Here is an 18826-nt window from a genome sequence, read left to right on the forward strand (position 1 = left end):
AAATTGACAAATGGAATCTAATTACACTTAAGAGCTTCTGCACAGCAAACAAACTATCAACAGAGTAAACAGACAACTCACAGAATGGGAGAAGATATCTGCAAACCATGCATCTGACAAAGGTCTAATATCCAGCATCTATAAGGAACTTAATTTTACAAGGAAAAAACAAACCACCCCGTCAAAAAGAGGACAAGAAATATGAATATATGCTTTTCAAAAGAAAACAAAAAGCCAACAATCATATGCGAAAAAGCTCAATATCACTGATCATTAGAGAAAAATACAAGAGTTTGAACTTATCTATCTATCCATCCATCCATCCATCCATCCCTCCCTCCATTCATTCATCCATCCACTTATGTCAGGTCTTCCTTATGTTTTAAAGGGGCAGACACATCAATCAAAATTCTGAAAGAAAATATGTTTTTAAAATATTTTCCTTAATTGATTTACCTTTCTAGAAAAAAAGCAGCAATCTATAATCTTTAAGTGCTATGTGAAGTTTATTGAGTATATTAAAGGAAGGAAAATATTTCTAGTTGTTCCATGTCAAAATAAAGAAAAAAATAAAGAGTAAGAGTATTTCAGTCAAGAGAGGGTTAATGAAACTGTCAAACAGAAAAATATTCTTGGCTTTCAATATCTGCTTAGCATTGTGAACTGAGCACTACTTTTATAGAAAAATCATCACTTATCTATAATACTATAAATATGTATCTCTCTAAAGATTGAAGCTATAAGATACTGATTACTACCTTTCTGGCACAATCTTTTCTGGGGTAGACCTAATGACCCTTGGTAGTGGTCAGAGAGAACTGGAACTTACAAGGGGATGTGACCTATGAGTGACCACAAGCTGTTTGACCTTGAAAAGCTGTTTTACCTTTCCTGCCTTCCAGCTCCATTTCACCAATCTATTTTATATAGCTGTCATTGAAAGCCACCTCAACATCTTCCTATTCAAAGTAGGATATAAATAAATAGATTATTAAAAGAGAAATGAACTAAAAGCAAGACCTTATGATTCCGAATTCCAAAGTCATCATTGAAAATATATTATTTCCCATTTTGAAATCAATTTAATAGTTGCATATTCACTGATTTTATAATGAATTCATTTTAATTTAGAAAAGGTTAAATTGAGATATCCAATTCCTAGGCATTGATCGATTTAAAAACAGTAAGAAATATCAAATTATCTACTGTGGTAGGAATACACAGGATGTATTTACAGGAAATTAGGAAAAGTCTGGAAAAGAAAATGTTCAGGGTTTTTCAAATATTTTCATAACAATACTTTCTGAAAGAGACTACAAAGACCATCCAACTAGGCTATAATATATTATGTTTAATCACATGTTTAGGTTCCAGGAAGCCACTGGGGGACAGGCTTGGGAGATGTTGGGGCTAGTATATGGACAGAAAAGCACTGTATATTTTAAAAATGCTTTCTTCTAGTGCAACTGCAATCATATGAATAAAAGCAGAACTGGGAAATTGGTGTGTTTCCAATGAAGATACAGCTATTTTTAATCAGGGAAAATTTACTAGCTAATTGGACAACAGGTGATCATAAACTAAGATGGATTCCTCTAACTCTAGACATTTCATTTGATAATGTAAAGTATTTCTTCTATTAAACAAGCTCAGTCTTTGGAAAATACGTAAAGATGTATTAAAGGCAGGAATTTAAGTTTGAGTAATTTTAATGTTTTGGCATAGAGATATTCTAAACTTAAATGGTAGTGGGGGCATTTTTACTGAGTAAATTAGAAATGATCTAATAATCACTTTACAAACCATTTAATGATGACAGAAAACCTCCTTGGTAGGCAAAATTAGTAAATTAAGAGACATGAAGATCTTTTTAATTTTTAAAATTTTTTTGAGACACTCTCTTTCTGTCACTCAGGCTGGAGTGCAGTGGTGCAATCTCGGCTCACTGCAACCTCCACCTCCTGGGTTCAAGCTATTCTCTTGCCTCAGCTTCCCAAGCAGCTGGGATTACAAACATGTGCCACCACAGCTGCTAATTTTTGTATTTTTAGTAGAGATGAGGTTTCACCATGTTGGCCAGGCTGGTCTCAAAGGACCTCAGGTGATCCACCTGCCTTGGCCTCCCAAAGTGCTGGGATTACAGGTTTGAGTCACTGCACCTGGCCTTCTTTTGAATTTTAATAAAGCAAGGAAACTCATTTATTATTACACTTTGATCTTCTCCATCATTGTATTTATATCAATTATAATAAATTAATTATTTGTATAATCTATTGAACCTTTGTTTTTCCCACTAGGCTCTAAGTTCCATGAGAAGAGGGATGATGTCTATTTTAATCAGCCCTGTATCTGGTATATACTACTGATAATAACAGTAAATGTTAACTTTTACTAAGTACTTATTATTCATGACTAATAGTAACAGTCAGAAAATGTATTAGTAACACATTTTCTGACTGTTACTATTAGTCATGAATAATAAGCACTTAGTAAAAGTTAAGCATTTAAGTTAAGCATTTAACACATTTTCTATTACTATTAAGTTCATTTAATTATAAGTTAACAAGTATGTAAATTTATAGTGAATCAAAAGGCCCTAAATAGAATGAAGCCCAGGGTGAGAAGGGCCAGAAAAATTCAGCTATTCCATAAAAATGATGAAACCAGCGCTCAGCAAGGTATGGGCAACATGCTTAAAGCCACAGAAAAAATGTCACAAATTCCAGTGTGTCCTGTTGATGTGTCTGATGCCATTGAGCATAGAGCATCTGAGAGATGCAGTGAGTTAGTCCCTCCAAAAACTAGACAGATTTCTTATATGGACTCACTCTTCATCATACACATACTCAGCAAACATTCACTGGCTATCTACCTTACACCACATGCTGTCGTGTAAGGTAAACAGATGAGACATATTTTATTATATTTATTTATATATTAGACATGCTGTATGTTTATTTATATATTAGACATAGGAATAGGACATTAAGACATGTCCTACTCTTAATATAAAACAGAAAGTTCCATTTAAAAGCAAAAATCCATTTTTAAAATGGGAAATAGGATCAAACATTTCATATACAATAAAGCTGCTTTTTCCTAAATAAAGTTAATTTTCCCAATTACCTTCTTTATAGAACTTAGTTTTTCATCCAATCGCTTAAATACTGTCTTATAAATATAATTGCAGTTAATTTAACTTATCTCTAAAAGCTATAGGCAGCTTGCTAATTTGTTTGATGGTTTTATAGAATACAGTGATTTGGAACCTATTGAATGTTGAAACTTGTATATGTATTCATTTATACATGCATTCTGAACTTTAATCAATTGCATTTCATATTTTTAAATAGCTTGTAATATTACATTTGTTTTTCTAGAATATTTTATAAGCATATACACATATTTGTGTTGTATTTGAATATTAAATTTCTATTATCAGCCATTATTAATGTATATAGTAAAGTCTTCATTGAGGTTTTAAACTGCAGTTTGATTTTTGCTTCTCCCAGAGCTCTGAAACATTTACAGAGTTTGCCATGCTAAAGTGTGTACCTTTACAAATAGTCTTGTTTCTAAAAAAATTTACAGAAAAAAATCACACTTTCACTTATTTGTGGGGCCTAAAAATCAAAATAATTGAACTCATAGACACAGAGAGTAGAAGGATGGTTACCAAAGGCTGAAAAGGGTAGTGGGGGGTGGGTGGGAGCAGGATGGGGATGGTTAATGGATACAAAGAAATAGAATGAATAAGACCTAGTATTTGATATCATCATAGGGTGACTAGGGTCAATAATAATTTAATTGTACGTTTAAAAATAATGTCAAGAGTGTAATTGGATTTTTTGTAACTTAAAAGTTAAATGCTTAAAGGTTGGATATCCCATTCTTCATGATGTGATTATTACACATTGCGTGGCTGCATCAAAACATCTCATGTGTCCCATATATACCTACTACATACCCACAAATATTTTTAAATGTTAAAAAATTTAAAATTATGCAAAAACATGTTTTAGCAAATAAAAACATATGTTAAAAGTGATATTTAAGAGAATACAGAGTTTTGATATTTAGATAGGGGAGACTACTTTTAAAATATTAACATCTCATCTTGTTACCCACTTTTTAATAGGTCCTATGGCAAAAAGGTCTCAATCAATCCCGTATTTAAAAAAAAATTAGGAAGACACAGTAGATACTCATATAGGTTCAAATAATGAATAAGAGGATCACAAGCTCTCTAAGTTTTTAAATACTGTTTCAAATTAATCATAGTCCTCAACTGCATCCTCAACCCCAAAGGAATTTTCCTGAATTAAATTGTTGTTCATTATAAAAAAAAAGAATTGTAAATTTTAAAAATTATTTCAGGTTTTCTTAAAGTGAAAAGAAAGTTTAAATATCCAGTGAGTAAAAGATCAACTGATAGGAGCTTTTATTTGAGCAACATTCTCAGCAGATTAAAACTCTGACCAGTAAGAGATCCTCCAGCTGTGATGGTGTTCAGAATGTAAGCCAGTAACGAAGTGCTCTGCATACACAGAGAAGCTGAGCTCAACAAGGACCTCAGGAACTGCGCTCAGCTCTTGAAAGTTTAAAAGCAATAGACTTTTAAAGGTGAACTAAAACTAATGGGTTCTAGTAGGTTCTTTCAGACCTTACAATTTACAAAAATTGATTTAATTTTTATATCAGATCTCAAATATGTTACGTATCTGCTTCAAATTTTTAGAGAATGCAGACAACACATCTATTCTCTTCATTAAGTTTCTCAAGAAGACTTTATGCTGTGATCTCTTTCATCAATCCCATGATCTTAAATATGACTGCTCACCTTCTTAGGATATGATGCTTATAAATTAAACAAAACTCACTGAAACTAGTGAAGGGTGAAGGATTCAATCTTGGTTGCATTCCAAAGAACTCGTTTTTCCATAAAGAAATGAATTCTGTTGACAGCCCCTTATTCTCAGGGTTCTTCCTCTCTCGTACAGGGGCCAAGGAAGGTTTCCTATGCTCTTTTGCCATCATCTTGGCTGCACTCTAATTTCATGACCTCTGAGTTAATCCTTCTTTTTTTCCCTATTAACAAGTGTAAGCAAGCCAACTTCAAACAGACTGCAATAGGTCACAAGGTTTAATGGGCACAGAGATAATCATCTAAATTACATTTCTAGGCCTGACGGGCTAGACAGACTTAGAGGGTCATTTTACTAGCATTTGCAGCTAATCAGCAAGGTTGGTGGGTCTCAGAGCGTAGCTGCTTTTGCCTTCCTCCCTGAGGGGCTGGGTCATACTGAATGATTAGCAAAGGCAGCTGCATTAACTTTCTTCTTCCGCAAAGTGTGTCGTGTCCCAAAAGGACATGAAAGTCAAATGTGGCCACAGCTCAAACACCAGACGCACTCTTTTCATCTCAGTGGAATTATCTGCCCTCTACTTGTAGATCATGATCCTCAGCACAACAGTTGTTGCTCATTTTCACAATCTGTTAACAGTTAGGAATTTTTACGTTAAAGAACTTTCTCCTACATTTATTTCTTGTAGCATCTAGGAAAATGCCATAGCCTACTGTATATTTTTTTTAATGCTACATGATTCTTAACTTTAAAAGGAATTAGAAATACAGCATTACTCTAAAGATAAGAAGAACCAAAATAATTTTACCTCTTAAAATTCAAAGGTAAATATCCTTTGGGAATTGGCAGGGAGAATAGCACCATGGGTTGTTTTTACAATACGGGCTCACAAAATTTTGGTTACATATTTCAGTTTATTATCAAATAAAACAGTAGCCTTTCTCCTGAGTGAGATGTTAGAATGTATATGTAACTGCAATTCAAGAAAAGGATGAACTGGAATTATGTAAAATCTATCAGTATGTCTAATACATAAATAATTATAATACAATATGTCTCACCTGTATAATACTCCAGAACTTACAAAAGTCTTTTACATCCGTTATCATTTTATTCTTAATAACAATCCAGTGATATAGGCTGTGGCAAGTATAAATTATCTCCATTTTACATATCACAACAATTTTCTGGAACCCAAGTGGCTTGCTCAGTGTCACTGTGGTAATAAGCAATAAAGCTAGCACATAAATTCAAATCTTCTGATGCCACACCCAATCCATGTATCTTATTGAATAAAATCATACAAAATACAAAATGTGGTCTTCTGGTGAAATGCATTTGTGTGTGTGTGTGTGTGTGTGTGTGTGTGTGTAGATATATGTTTTTTTAAAGCCATTCACTCAAACAGGCCCTTGTGGCAGAGCTGGTGGGTAAGTTGTGTTTACATAATTAACATTCTAAAGTGAGCAAAATTAAATATGTTAAACTGATTCAATAAGAAGAATGTTGATTTGTCAAAATAGCCACATACATTATAATGTTTCTAAAACTTGGATGACTCTCAAGAGTATACAGTTTATAAAAGCCACAAATATATACAATCATATTTTAGTTTGATGCTGAAGAGGCCATTTAGAATGCTAACACATAATTGGAATACGAATGATTTAAATGAGAGCCAGGATCAAAAGAAATGCTTGATCTTTATCAGCGCCAATCTTAAAATATATTATCTTTCTCTGAATTGTAAAAATTTTACCTTTCCCCCCCACACATGACAAAAAGAAGAAAAAATAATAATTTAGAAACTTTAGACTTAGTGGTGGTTAATCATATAGGGGACTGAAGTAGGGTGGGGACATATGTGAACTCTGGTGAGGTCTCTAAAGATTGGGGACAGAATGAAAGGAAATTAAAGTACAGAGAGTGTTAATTCTAAGAAGGGGACATTTTTAATGATGTATGGCTTGGTCAAATGATTACTAACCACATTATCATTCTTTCATGATTGAATAGTAGGAAGACTAGGGTAAAGATTATTTGAAGCTACTCATATGAAATTATGTTCTCAAACGAATTTGATCATTAATGAACAGAACTTTTATTTTCATTACTGGTCAGTTAATGAGTTTTTAATTTTTAAAGTTTGACCAAAAAAATTACTTTTGCTTTTAGAAGTTGCTTTCTCAAAAACAGTTACAAACAACAATAACAACAAAAGAAACAAGGAAAAACACTTACTGGATACTTAAATGAAGTTTATATCCAACATATACTACTTTGTTTGGCAGGTCTTTTGATACTACTTTTCCTTTTTTTTTTCTTTTTTTTAATTGCATTTTAGGTTTTGGGGTACATGTGAAGAACGTATAAGATTGTTGAATAGGTACACACATGGCAGTGTGATTTGCTGCCTTCCTCCCCATCACCTATATCTGGCATTTCTCCCCATGCTATCTCTTCCCAACTCCCCGCCCCCTGCTGTCCCTCCCCTATTTCCCCCCAACAGACCCCAGTGTGTGATGCTCCCCTCCCTGTGTCCATGTGTTCTCATTGTTCAACACCCACCCATGAGTGAGAACATGCATTGTTTGATTTTCTGTTCTTGTGTCAATTTGATGAGAATGATGGTTTCCAGGTTCATCCATGTCCCTACAAAGGACCATTTTTATAGATTTAAATTATGTTTAACAAGGGCAAATAAAACTTGAGAAACTTAGTAATTTATGTTAGCAAAACAATCATTGAAATACTCAAAAGTAAGAAAATAATGAATGGATTTCAAAATTTCAGAGAGTTTAAAAAAAAACTTGGAAAAATACCTTTGATATTCAGGATCACTTATAGGAAGAGTCAAAAAAGTTGAGAAAATGAAGACACATTTATGTCATAAAGAATATAGAGTGGACAACATAGGATTAGAAGTCAAGTTACAGGAAGTGCCACTAAAGGTGTTTATTTTATTCCCTGAAAAAATTATCTCCTTGGTGACATTATTTAAACTTTAGACTTTTCATACACAAAAACAGGGTATTTTGAGAGGTAAAGAAATAGCCTTTCCTATCAGACAAAATAAATGGAATATGGAAGATATGTATTAAAAAGAGAATGCACCTGAGCTACATAAAAGAAAAGGCATTAGCTTAGGGGTGGTAAAAGGCAATGTTTCTCAAAGTGTGGTTTGGGGACAAGAGGCATGGCATCAGCATCAGCTGGAAAGTTGTTAGATATGCAAATTATTGGACCCCACCCTAAACCTACTGAGTGGCAACATGCAGTTGAAGTGAAGCCAGCAGTCTGTGTTTTAATAAGCCCTCTGGGAAATTTCAATGCATGATTAAGTTTGAAAATCACTAGGATGAGGAAAAGAGGAATGAAAGAAAGTGAAGCCAGAGCCCTGGTCAACGTGGTCCTATTGTATTTCAGGGAGGGGATTCCTAAGTCCCTACATTGCTCATAATGAGACAGAAACATTTAAGGCTTAGATGAAACTTAAGAAGTGAACTAAAGAAGTGTACTAGGACAGAGAGGAATTGGGTGGCAAATTGTGGGTATAATCCTCCAAATCCACAGTGGCACACATCCCCTTCAAATCCTGGGCCAAGTATCCAGCAGTGGGCCACGCCCTGTGGCATCTGGAAAAGGAAGTGATCACAGGGTCTTATTAGGGCCCTCAAATCAGATTCGTGATGTTTGGAGCTTTTGTCTTGTAGTATTTACAAACACACAAATAGTGGAAGAAAGAGCAGAACACCTAGCAGTAAATTGGGAGTGAGGGCATACTTCTAAGTTGACATTGATCTAAAATGTTTAGATTATTGAGGTTTTAAAAAATCATTTGGTCTATCCAACCCTGTGATACCTGGACTCCTTCTTTAATATTGCCACCAAGTGGTCAATGAATCTATGCTTTGGATACTTTAAAGAGAAATATAAAAAGAAAAAAAAAGAGAGAGGAACATATTGCCCATAGAGAGGGCATATTTATCTTTAGAGAGCTATAGGTATGAGAATGGACTTATTTATATTTAACTGGTAGCTGTCTTGTTGTGAGGCTCCAAGAAATATAAGAATTAAGGACATTTGTCATTTTTAATTGCCCATTGTTCAACCCTCTCTTATGTAGAGGGAATCCTATACTATAAATGCCAAGTAATCCTGCTCTATCTAGTGAGTAGGACAACGACATGTGATTCAAATGTGGCTAACTGGATGCCCCAACCGAAGATTTCGAATTTGGAACAAATGACATAAATAAGAAAGGACAGTTTAGAAATCATTCATGACCTTGACATTCAGCAGCAGAGGGAGAAGCAACAGCCTGCAGGCTCTGGAGAAGAAAGTGTGTCCAATGACTGTGGGATTTGGGGTAGTACCTTGCCTGCAGCTCCCCTATTTCCCTTGATTTCTGTCTATTTTCTGCTTCTATAGTCTTCCCATAATAGCTCAATTCTGTAAGCTACCAGATATGTTTTAAATAAAGTTCCTTTTCTGCTCAGGTTAGCCAGAATTGATTTCTATTTCCTGCACCCAAGAACGTTGACTAAGAAATTAGATGTAATAGAATGTTGTGGGCAGTGGGGTAGAAATGATAAAATGGCATTAGAGATGTCTAAGTAAAAGTGGTTTATATGCATTTGGATAAATAGATCAGAGTCCACAAGGAGAGTTGAGACTGGGAGTAGATATTTCATAGGCGTCTTTTAAGTCCTAGAACTGAGGACGTATTCAGAAGACAAACCTCAGATAGATTCTGTTCTTTGTTTCCCAGCATCTCTTTCTTAAAAGAGTATTTCCAATTTCCTTTGGGAATTGATTGTTGTTTACGCTTAGCTATGAGGTTTGAAGGAATTGGCCTCTTACCAGTTCTAGGGTTAGACATCTTTGGCTTAAATCAATCAGCAGTAAGGACCTGGGCACAAAATCCAATCAGTGATAATGATACTTATGCAGATTTTGCAGGAACTCCCAGGAAAGTGGTGTAAGATTTTGAAGTTCAGCAGGACCACAGCCATGTGTGGACATCTGAGAGAACCTGCAGCTGCCTAAAGGCTCCCATGTGGAGTCTGAGGGTGAAGTAACAACTAAAATATACAGCAGTGAGATGGAGAGGAAACAGGTGTCATTGTTTAAACACTGAATCAAACTTCACCTGGAGCTTGGAATATCTGGACTTTCTTCAGTGAAATCTGCTAGTAATCCTCTTTATTTTAAAAACCACATCAAAGTAGGTTTTTTAAATTAACAATATAAATTGTTCTAGTTTTTATATCCTTTCTCTTCAACTCCCATCCTTTCTTCCCCACACACATTAAGTTTATCATTTATGGTATGAGTACACTGGATGATCTCAGAAGACATGAACTGATGGTCCCTGTGCCGAATCTGATCACAGAATTTTATTTACTTCTTTGTTTTTCATACAGAGGCTTCCCTTTTAAAAATTAGTTACCAGCATATAAAACTTGAGAGATCTTCCATTAAAATTCAAATGTTAAGTTTCTTTGGAAAGATCAGGAGATTCCACAATACTGAAACAGTATATTGTGCTAATGGGTGGGAGAATCCATGCCATTTAAAATAGAATTTGAATAAGATTGGGATTGCTTCTTCTGGTAACAATAAGAGGTAGGTTCATTTAAAAATACTTTAAACTAAACATTTTAGTATTTAAATATATATCTAACTTCAAATTTTTTCTTATAATGAATTCATGTACCTGGCATAGTGAATCCATGTACTTCTTTTTTTTAACTTAAAAAAATTATTATACATGGAATGCTTCACGAATTTGCATGTCATCCTTGCACAGGGGCCATGCCAATCTTCTCTGTATCATTCCAATTTTAGATATGTGCTGCCGAAGCGAGCACGAATCCATGTACTTCTATTCAATTTTTTGAAGAGACAAACAAGAAGAAAAACTTTTGATCAAGTCAGAGGCCCTCATTGATCTCCCCAAAATTATAATCTCACTCCAATTGATTACTCCCCACTCATAGATTCTGGTGCAGTTTTGAATCAACTTGAGTTTCACAAATGAGAAGAGTAATATAGATGTCTTTTCCTGAAATGTAAAATCTAAAATTTATACCATTTTTTAATATTCAATAAAAAATGAAATCTTTATTCTCTGGGTCTGCAAGAGCAACTTTTGAAGTCAAATGTATTTATCAACATACTCATTAGGGGCATTTTTTCCCTACAGTTTTGGAGAGAGTCTGAAAACCAATACCAGTATGGTTTAGATATTCATAATTGTTTACACATGTTTCAGTAACAAAATATATTTGGGGGGGTTGGCACTTTATTTTAGGATTTGGGATAGCTGGAAATTATTATCATTATGGTTAAAAGTTTTCTAACTGGATAATGGCATTAAAAAGAATATAACATTCTGGAATCTTTCCTATTAATATGGAAAACATATTATTTTATTACATGGAGTTATTTAAATACGGCTTGGCTGTTGTCTGGCTAGTTACATATGAAAGTGTCTAAAGAAATAGGTTCTTTAGACCAAAAAATAGGTTTCGAAGGTTCTTGGAAGAAGCATCAAATAGAAAATGACTATCATTTCTTATTATTTCTAATTCTATATCTATATCTATAAATGATTTCTATGTAACTTATTATTCTTATCAATAGTATTATTGCTATGCAGAGAAACCGTAGTACTCTTTTTAAGGGCAAGATGGTTAATATTCCATATACTGCAGTGACAGATTCTAATTAAATATTTAGGAAGTGGGACATCTTTTATAATCATGATACACAGTATCTATTACCTTGGAGAAATATAAAAATCCTTTTACTATTTGTTCCTCCAGAAAAAAAAAGGATGATTAATAAGGGATTCTGTGGGTCCCAGAACCTGAAATGTTTCTTCTAAGGAGCAAGACTATGTTAAGAGCCAAAAGGAAGCGAAGTTCAAAGGAAATTCATCTAATATTTGTGCTCTGGTTATAAAAGGGGGTGAGAAGCTGTTCATGAGCGGCATGTGTCCAGTTGGCAGGGAGGGCTGAATGCCACACTGAGGGGTTATTGTGATCACAGATGGGCTTAGCATGGGAACAGGGATGTCAAAGACTCCCAGTCAGTGCAGGCTATTTCGGGAACTTTACACAAATCATTATTTTTGCACTCTGCACCAGTATGGTCTCAGGCAAGTGTATTTGTTTAATTTCTAACAAACACGCAATCCTTTTAACAGCAGCAGAACTTAATACAACAATTACCTCTCATATGTTGATACCATGACCCAATAATTATTTCCTACTTGCTGATTGGCTATTGGGAAGATTTGCAGATTACCGATGTAGGTTTCATCCTTGGAGATATCACTGAAGGAAGCTTATTAAAGTAATGAATTATAATTGTCTCTGAATATAATGAATTCCTTTCATCAAAAAAAATTTTTACAGTTTTTATATTTTGTGATGTCAAGACGATGCCACTAAGGCTTAACAAGTAAGGATATAGAACAGCTAAGTCAATATTCTAAAGAAGAAATAGGGACCTTTTTCAGCCATGGAGGGTAAATTGTCAGTGAATTGGCAATCCAGCATTCATTTCATACATTTAGACATAGTCTGCATTAGTGAATTTCTGAAGGATGTGGAGCTGGCTCCGCGAACCATGTCTAGATCTGTATGCTAATAGCACTTCTACATAAGGCACAACTACAAACTGCCAGCGGGTTTGCTACCTGATCCATGGGTTCTCATCCTTACTCTGCCATTGACTGGCAATGAACGCTGGTCAATTATTGATGATGGACCTTGGCAAATTATTGAGGTTTACTGATATGCGGGGTGAGGTGTTAGATGTCAAAGATCCTCCTAACTCTAAAGTTCAGTGTGACATTGGAACACAAGACTCACACATCGCCTAACAATGAACCCGGCTACTGGCCATAGAACTATTGGTCATCAATCCTACAGCTAGAAACATGCCCCAAGCTCACACCCTTCTCTACTGGTGTCTTCCCCATTAACAGCTTTGGCCCCTCAAACCTTTTCTCCACATGTAATTGTTGCAGGGCTCCCCGGTGTACTTGACCCCTTTCTTATGACTGCCCCCATTACTGTATTAGTGATATCATATACTACATGGGCTTTTGAAGGCTTGCCTAAAACCTAACCTCATTTGTACATTTCCTTCTATACACCAACAAAAAAATAATGACAAGTTCCAAACAATAACCTACAAGTTAACTCTTGGAGCCAAAGCTATTTGTAAAGTATATATAGTTGACCCTTGAACAACAGGAGGTAAGAAGAGCGGTGGTGGTTAGTGGCGCCAATCCCCCAGGCAGTCAAAAGTCCAACTGTAGGCCAGGTGCAGTGGCTCACACCTGTAAACCCAGCACTTTGGGAGGCCGAGGTGGTTGGATCACCTGAGGTCTGGAGTTCAAGACCAGCTGACCAACATGGAGAAACCCCGTCTCCACTAAAAATACAAAATTAGCTGGGTGTGGTGGCTGGCGCATGCCTGCAATCCCAGCTACTCAGGAAGGCTGAGGCAGGAGAATCACTTGAACCTGGGAGGCGGAGGTTGCGGTGAGCTGAGATTGTGCCCTTGCACTACAGCCTGGCCAATAACAGTGAAACTCCGTCTCAAAAAAAAAAAAAAAAAAAAATCCAAGTATAACTTTTGACTCTACAGAAACATAACTACTAATAACATAATATTGACTTGAAGCCTTACTAACGACATAAACAATTGATTAACACATATTCAACTGACGATACATATCAAGCAATTCAACTTTTTCTGCTATATCATGACTTTTCTCTGTGTCTTGGGAGCACTTGCAGCATCATTAGTGATGGTACTTTGTATGCATCCCCTGGTGTTGTTCAAGTTTACAGTATTGCACTGCATACAATAAAAATATGCAAGAGTCATGAGAGATCACATTTTATTTTTTTAATTTTTTATCCAGATAAAATATGTATATAAAATTTACTATCTTTATCATTCTTAAGTGTACAGTTCAGTGGTAATACGTATAGTTATATTCTTTTTTCCTTTCATCTTTCTCCTCCTCCATTCCATTTCTGGCCTCTGGTAACCATCATTCTACCCTCTATTTTCATGAGATGCACTTTTTTATCTCACACATATGAATGTGAACATGGAACTTTCATCTTTCTGTGCCTGGCTTATTTCACTTAATATAGTGGCCTCCAGTTCCATTCATGCTGCTGCAAATTATATGATTTCATACTTTTTATAGCTGAATAATATTCTATTGTGTATACTACTCTTTATCCACTCTTCTGTGACAGACACTTAAGTTGATTCCATATCTTGGCTATTGTGAATAGTGCTGCAATAAACATGGGAGCACACGTATCTCTTACATATATTGACTTTTTTTCTTTTGCATATACACTCAACAGCGGGGTTGATGGATCACCTGGTAGTTCCATTTTTACTTTTTGAGGAGCCTCTATACTGTTCTCCATATTGGCTGTACTAATTTACATTCCCACCAACAATGTGCTAGAGTTCCCCTTTCTCCACATTCTTGCCAGCATCTGTTGTCTGTCCTTTTGATAAAAGCAATTTTAACTGGAGTAGGATAATATGCCATGGTGATTTTGATTTGCATTTTTCTTATGGTTAGTATGTGGAACATTTTTTCACATTCTTGTTGGCTATGTGTATGTCTTCTTTTGAGAAATGTCTTTTCTGAAATTTTACTCATTTTAAAATCAGACTTTTTTTTTCTTTTTTGCTATTGAGCTGTTTTAGTTCCTTACATATTTTAGCTATTGAACCCTAGTCAAATGGACACTTTGCAAAAGTTTCTTCCATTTAGTAGGTTATCTCATCTCTTCATTGGTTGTTTCCTTTGGTGTGCAGAAGCTTTTCAGCTTGATGTAATCCTGATTGCCATTTTTGCTTTGTTTCTCTAATCTGTGAAGACGTATTAGCATTTGGAAAATATTTAAAAGTCATTTGGGATAAAATCTAATTTCAAAAAGTTTATAGTCTTTTAGAATAATAGTATTTTTTAGAGATTATAGATACACAATAATTAAATTACATTATGGTTATGCCTCATAAAACATAGATAATATCCTTATCCTTTGCTACTAGTTTATTAAAGTGGCACAGAGAACATTGATCTCCTCATCTTTAACCTTAATGGAATCTACCAAGTGAAATCTGGGAAAGATGTTTCCGGTTTTAGTAAAACAATGTTTCCTCTCTTATTGTTAAATAATTCTTGAATTTTCAGTCTCTCAGCTGAGACTGCTAATAAAATGACATTCACTATTAATAATGCAACTGTCAAAATACATGTTTAAGGATAAATTACACTTAATTCTGAAATTTTTGTAATCATATTTATTACAACAATGTAATGTATAATTTAGCACAGGTGATTCATGCTGCAAAGTCCTTCATATTTTTGCATCTTATTAAATATAAACTTAAATATAAGCAATTTGAAAGTCTCCAGTACATTTCACTAGACTTCAATGAGAAAATAAAATTTGATGTTTTAAACTTTCCTCTTATGCCAATCTGAAGACACGTTTTATTTATCTATCTCTTTTAACATATATATTTTGCAAACATGGATACTGGACTCTTTATGTGCCCAAGCACTAGTCCAAGATCTTCAGAATATTAACTGAAATTTTCCTTGAAAGTCCCTTGAGTGTCAGTATCATTACTATCCACATATGACAGATGAGAAATTCTCCAAGGTCTCCGACAAGTAACAGTTGAGCTGTAACTCAAATCCAGACAACATAAATAGTATTTTGATCAAAGTATTTAAGAGGGATTATTTCACTCAAAGAAAATTTCTCCCTCCCTGTTATTTCTTGAACCTTTGAAACCTAGGTCTCTTAACTTTATCAAGAATTTAATTTTAAAATAATTTGTCAGGTCAGGAAGCCCACATGCAATATTTATTTTCCAATTCATTAGGTCTGGAAAGATCATCTTCAAGCATGTGGAGGGGTGGGGAGCTGGGGGATGTGGAGGAGGTAAAAACCCAGCAAACACGGTGAACGTCTGTACCACATTGCTAAAGAATGAGGTCCTGAGAGCTGGAGGGCACTGGGTAGGGGCCTGCTCTGCTTTGAAGAATGAAGTCATGCTCAATGTTTTAAACTCATCAGTCCTGCCTATAAAAAGGATGTGGGTGAAAAAGAAAAAAAGACAAATTAGCATCATTTTCAAAAGGAGTTAAATATGTCAGGCGGTAAAGTGTCCTACTTCTGTCTTCAGGGAATATACATCAAACCAGCCTGTAGTTAGTTCTGTAATCAGTGAAATCATCTGCAAGGAATACTCCATCCCCCATTCTTGTCCCTACAACACATGCCTATTGAAGGAAATGTCACAATTAGTCAAACGCATGTGGAAATATTCTGAGTATTACCTAATTGAAACATTGGGCCAACCTTTCTTTGAACAAACAACAATTTGTTATAGCCTGCTGAAAGAAAGCACACCAATAGCTTTGACTAATGAGAATAATATAAATAGTCCAAATGATATATTGTTCAATTTCCCTGAGTTTTCAGGAGCACCATTACCTACATCTCATAACCACTTTTTGAGCCTGTAAGAAGAAAGCAAGGGCTAGTAGCTCTTTACAGATATTTATTTCTAAAGCAAATAATAGATTTGGTGACAATTTGCCTTGACAAATATCACAATTGCTGGTCTTTGTGATAATACAGATCATTGAAAAAGCACATGTGATTCCAAAATGTTATATTTTTATATAGACACTAATTTATTTATCATTCAAAACTACAAATAAAACAATGTATATAAATAGCGCAGTTGCTGGAACAAAGCAAGTGCTCAATAAACTGAATTATAATAATGTACATTTATGCCAGAAATGAAACTGTCCTTATTATGTGTGTCACTGCTGGTATTATTCTGCTTCAGATTGCGAGTTACTAGGATAGGAATTTTTACCTGGGACTTTTCATACTTCTGACACTGTGTACACCATTGGGCATATATATCTACATTATTTCTTGAGATGAGGGGTCAAAACTTTCACGATATTCTAAGAGGCACATTGCCTCCTCCGAAAGGTTAAGAACTACTGGCCTGGAGGAATCATTTGCTTTAATTTATCCTATATAGAGCCAAACTTTGTTGTTTGATAAAGCCAAAAATATCTTTTTCAAAAAAATAAATTATGTTTTAGACTTGGTTTGGTTATGGGAAAAAGGACTTACAAAAATGCCTAACCTGAGGCAGCAGAGAAAAGGAAATACTTATGCTGTTGGTGTGAATGTAAATTCACTCAGCCACTGTGGAAGACAGTTTAGAGATTTCTCAAAGACCTTAAAACAAAAGTATCATTTAATCCAACAATACCATTACTAGGTATATATCCAAAAGAAAAATCATTCTATCAAAAAGACACATGTACTTGTATGTTCATTGCAGTGCTATTCACAATAGCAAAGACATGAAATCAACCTAGGTGCTCATCCACAGTGAAATGGATAAAGAAAATATGATACATATGCACCATGTGGAATACTACACAGCCATAAGAAACAATAAAATCATGTCATTTACAGCAACATTGATGCAGCTGGAGCTTATCATCCTAAGCAGATTAATGCAGGAACAGAAAACCAAATACCACATGTTCTCGCTGATAAGTGGGAGCTAAACATTGGGTATGCATGGATATGAAGATGGCAACAATAGACAATACTAGAGCAGGGAGAAAGGAAGGGAGGCAAGAGTTGAAAAACTACCTCTTGGCTACTATGCTTACTACCTAGGTAGTGGGTTCAATTATACCCCAAACCTCAGCATCACGCAACATACCAATGTAACAAACCTGCACAGGTACCCCCTCAAATCTATAATAAAATCTGAAATTATAAAAACAAAATACCTAATCTCGTGCCTATGATCTCTTCTCTCACCACCATCCTCTCACTGTGCTGGTATATACCTTTGCTAGAGCTAGTTTGGATTGAGAAATGGGGAAGGAAGTGAAGAAAGAAAGATTAAAAATAAAATTTTGGAGCCATTCAAGCCACAAAGATGTGGGCATTATCAAAAAGAGGTTCCCTCTACTTCTCTTTTAGCCACAACCTCCTTCAAAGTTTCAAATGTCACACTGAAAATCCAGCTACTCAAGCAGAATATTTTTTTAAAAAAACCTCTCAGGGTTCCTTTCTATTTCTATGTCCAGTTCAGAAATCAGAAGACAAATTCTTAGAATATTGAAACACAAACTTGAAGCAACAATGAGGAAATATACCAGAAGGTAGTACTCAGAGAAACTTCTCTGGATGCTGTCAGAAGCTAGGAAGACCCAATTCTCCTGCACATCGTACTGGCTCTGCTGCTCTGCTGGATAGCAAAAGTTTGCTTCTTCTAGTAGAGGAAGCAGGTGTGAGTTGGAGAAACATGCAAAACAAATGTGCTATGCAAAAGTTTTTATTTAAATGGTAATCTATCTTATCATAAGTGACACTCCCTCATGAGGTGAGTGTTTAACATGATTTTTCATCAACACAAAAGATAATTTACGTAAGTGCTAAAACAGGTCATGATTGAAAGAATATATCACTCTCATCTTTGCTCGCTTTTGAAGAAAACTGAATGTTAAAACCTCCCAAGCCTTGGATGTATGCAAATACTTCCTGGCCACTGGGGAGGTCTATGCATTCAGAATGTCTCCACGCTGCTCGTGGAAATAACATTTCACTTCCGTAAGTGCTTTGTGGGCTCTTGAAGAACACAGGTAAAAGATGGCTCAGTCCGTGGACAAATAATCTGAAATACCTGCAAAGGTGATACATTTAAATCAAGGGCACTTAACAAGACTTGAAAGAATGCTGAAAGTCCAGGCCATTTGACAGCAAGGTAGGTGCCACTACTAAGGATCTCTAGAGTGAAATGTTAGAGTAGACCCAATTCCTCTATTAGACACAGCAGCT

The 18826-nt window shown here is 35.2% G+C and overlaps 1 protein-coding gene and 1 non-coding gene across 2 annotated transcripts in view; both read right to left on the minus strand.

Annotated features, from left to right (window-relative positions):
* CPED1 (cadherin like and PC-esterase domain containing 1) overlaps positions 1-18826 on the minus strand; it is a 306287-nt gene that overhangs the window by 122220 nt on the left and 165241 nt on the right. The gene's annotated exons all lie outside the window — the stretch shown is intronic.
* On the minus strand, positions 10633-10738 carry LOC116550441. The gene has a single exon (XR_004268410.1). It is a non-coding gene; the product is annotated as a U6 spliceosomal RNA (small nuclear RNA).

Source organism: Sapajus apella, unplaced genomic scaffold (genome assembly GCF_009761245.1).
Source record: "Sapajus apella isolate SASKATOON/1434 unplaced genomic scaffold, GSC_monkey_1.0 scaffold7, whole genome shotgun sequence".
Lineage (NCBI taxonomy): Eukaryota > Metazoa > Chordata > Mammalia > Primates > Cebidae > Sapajus > Sapajus apella.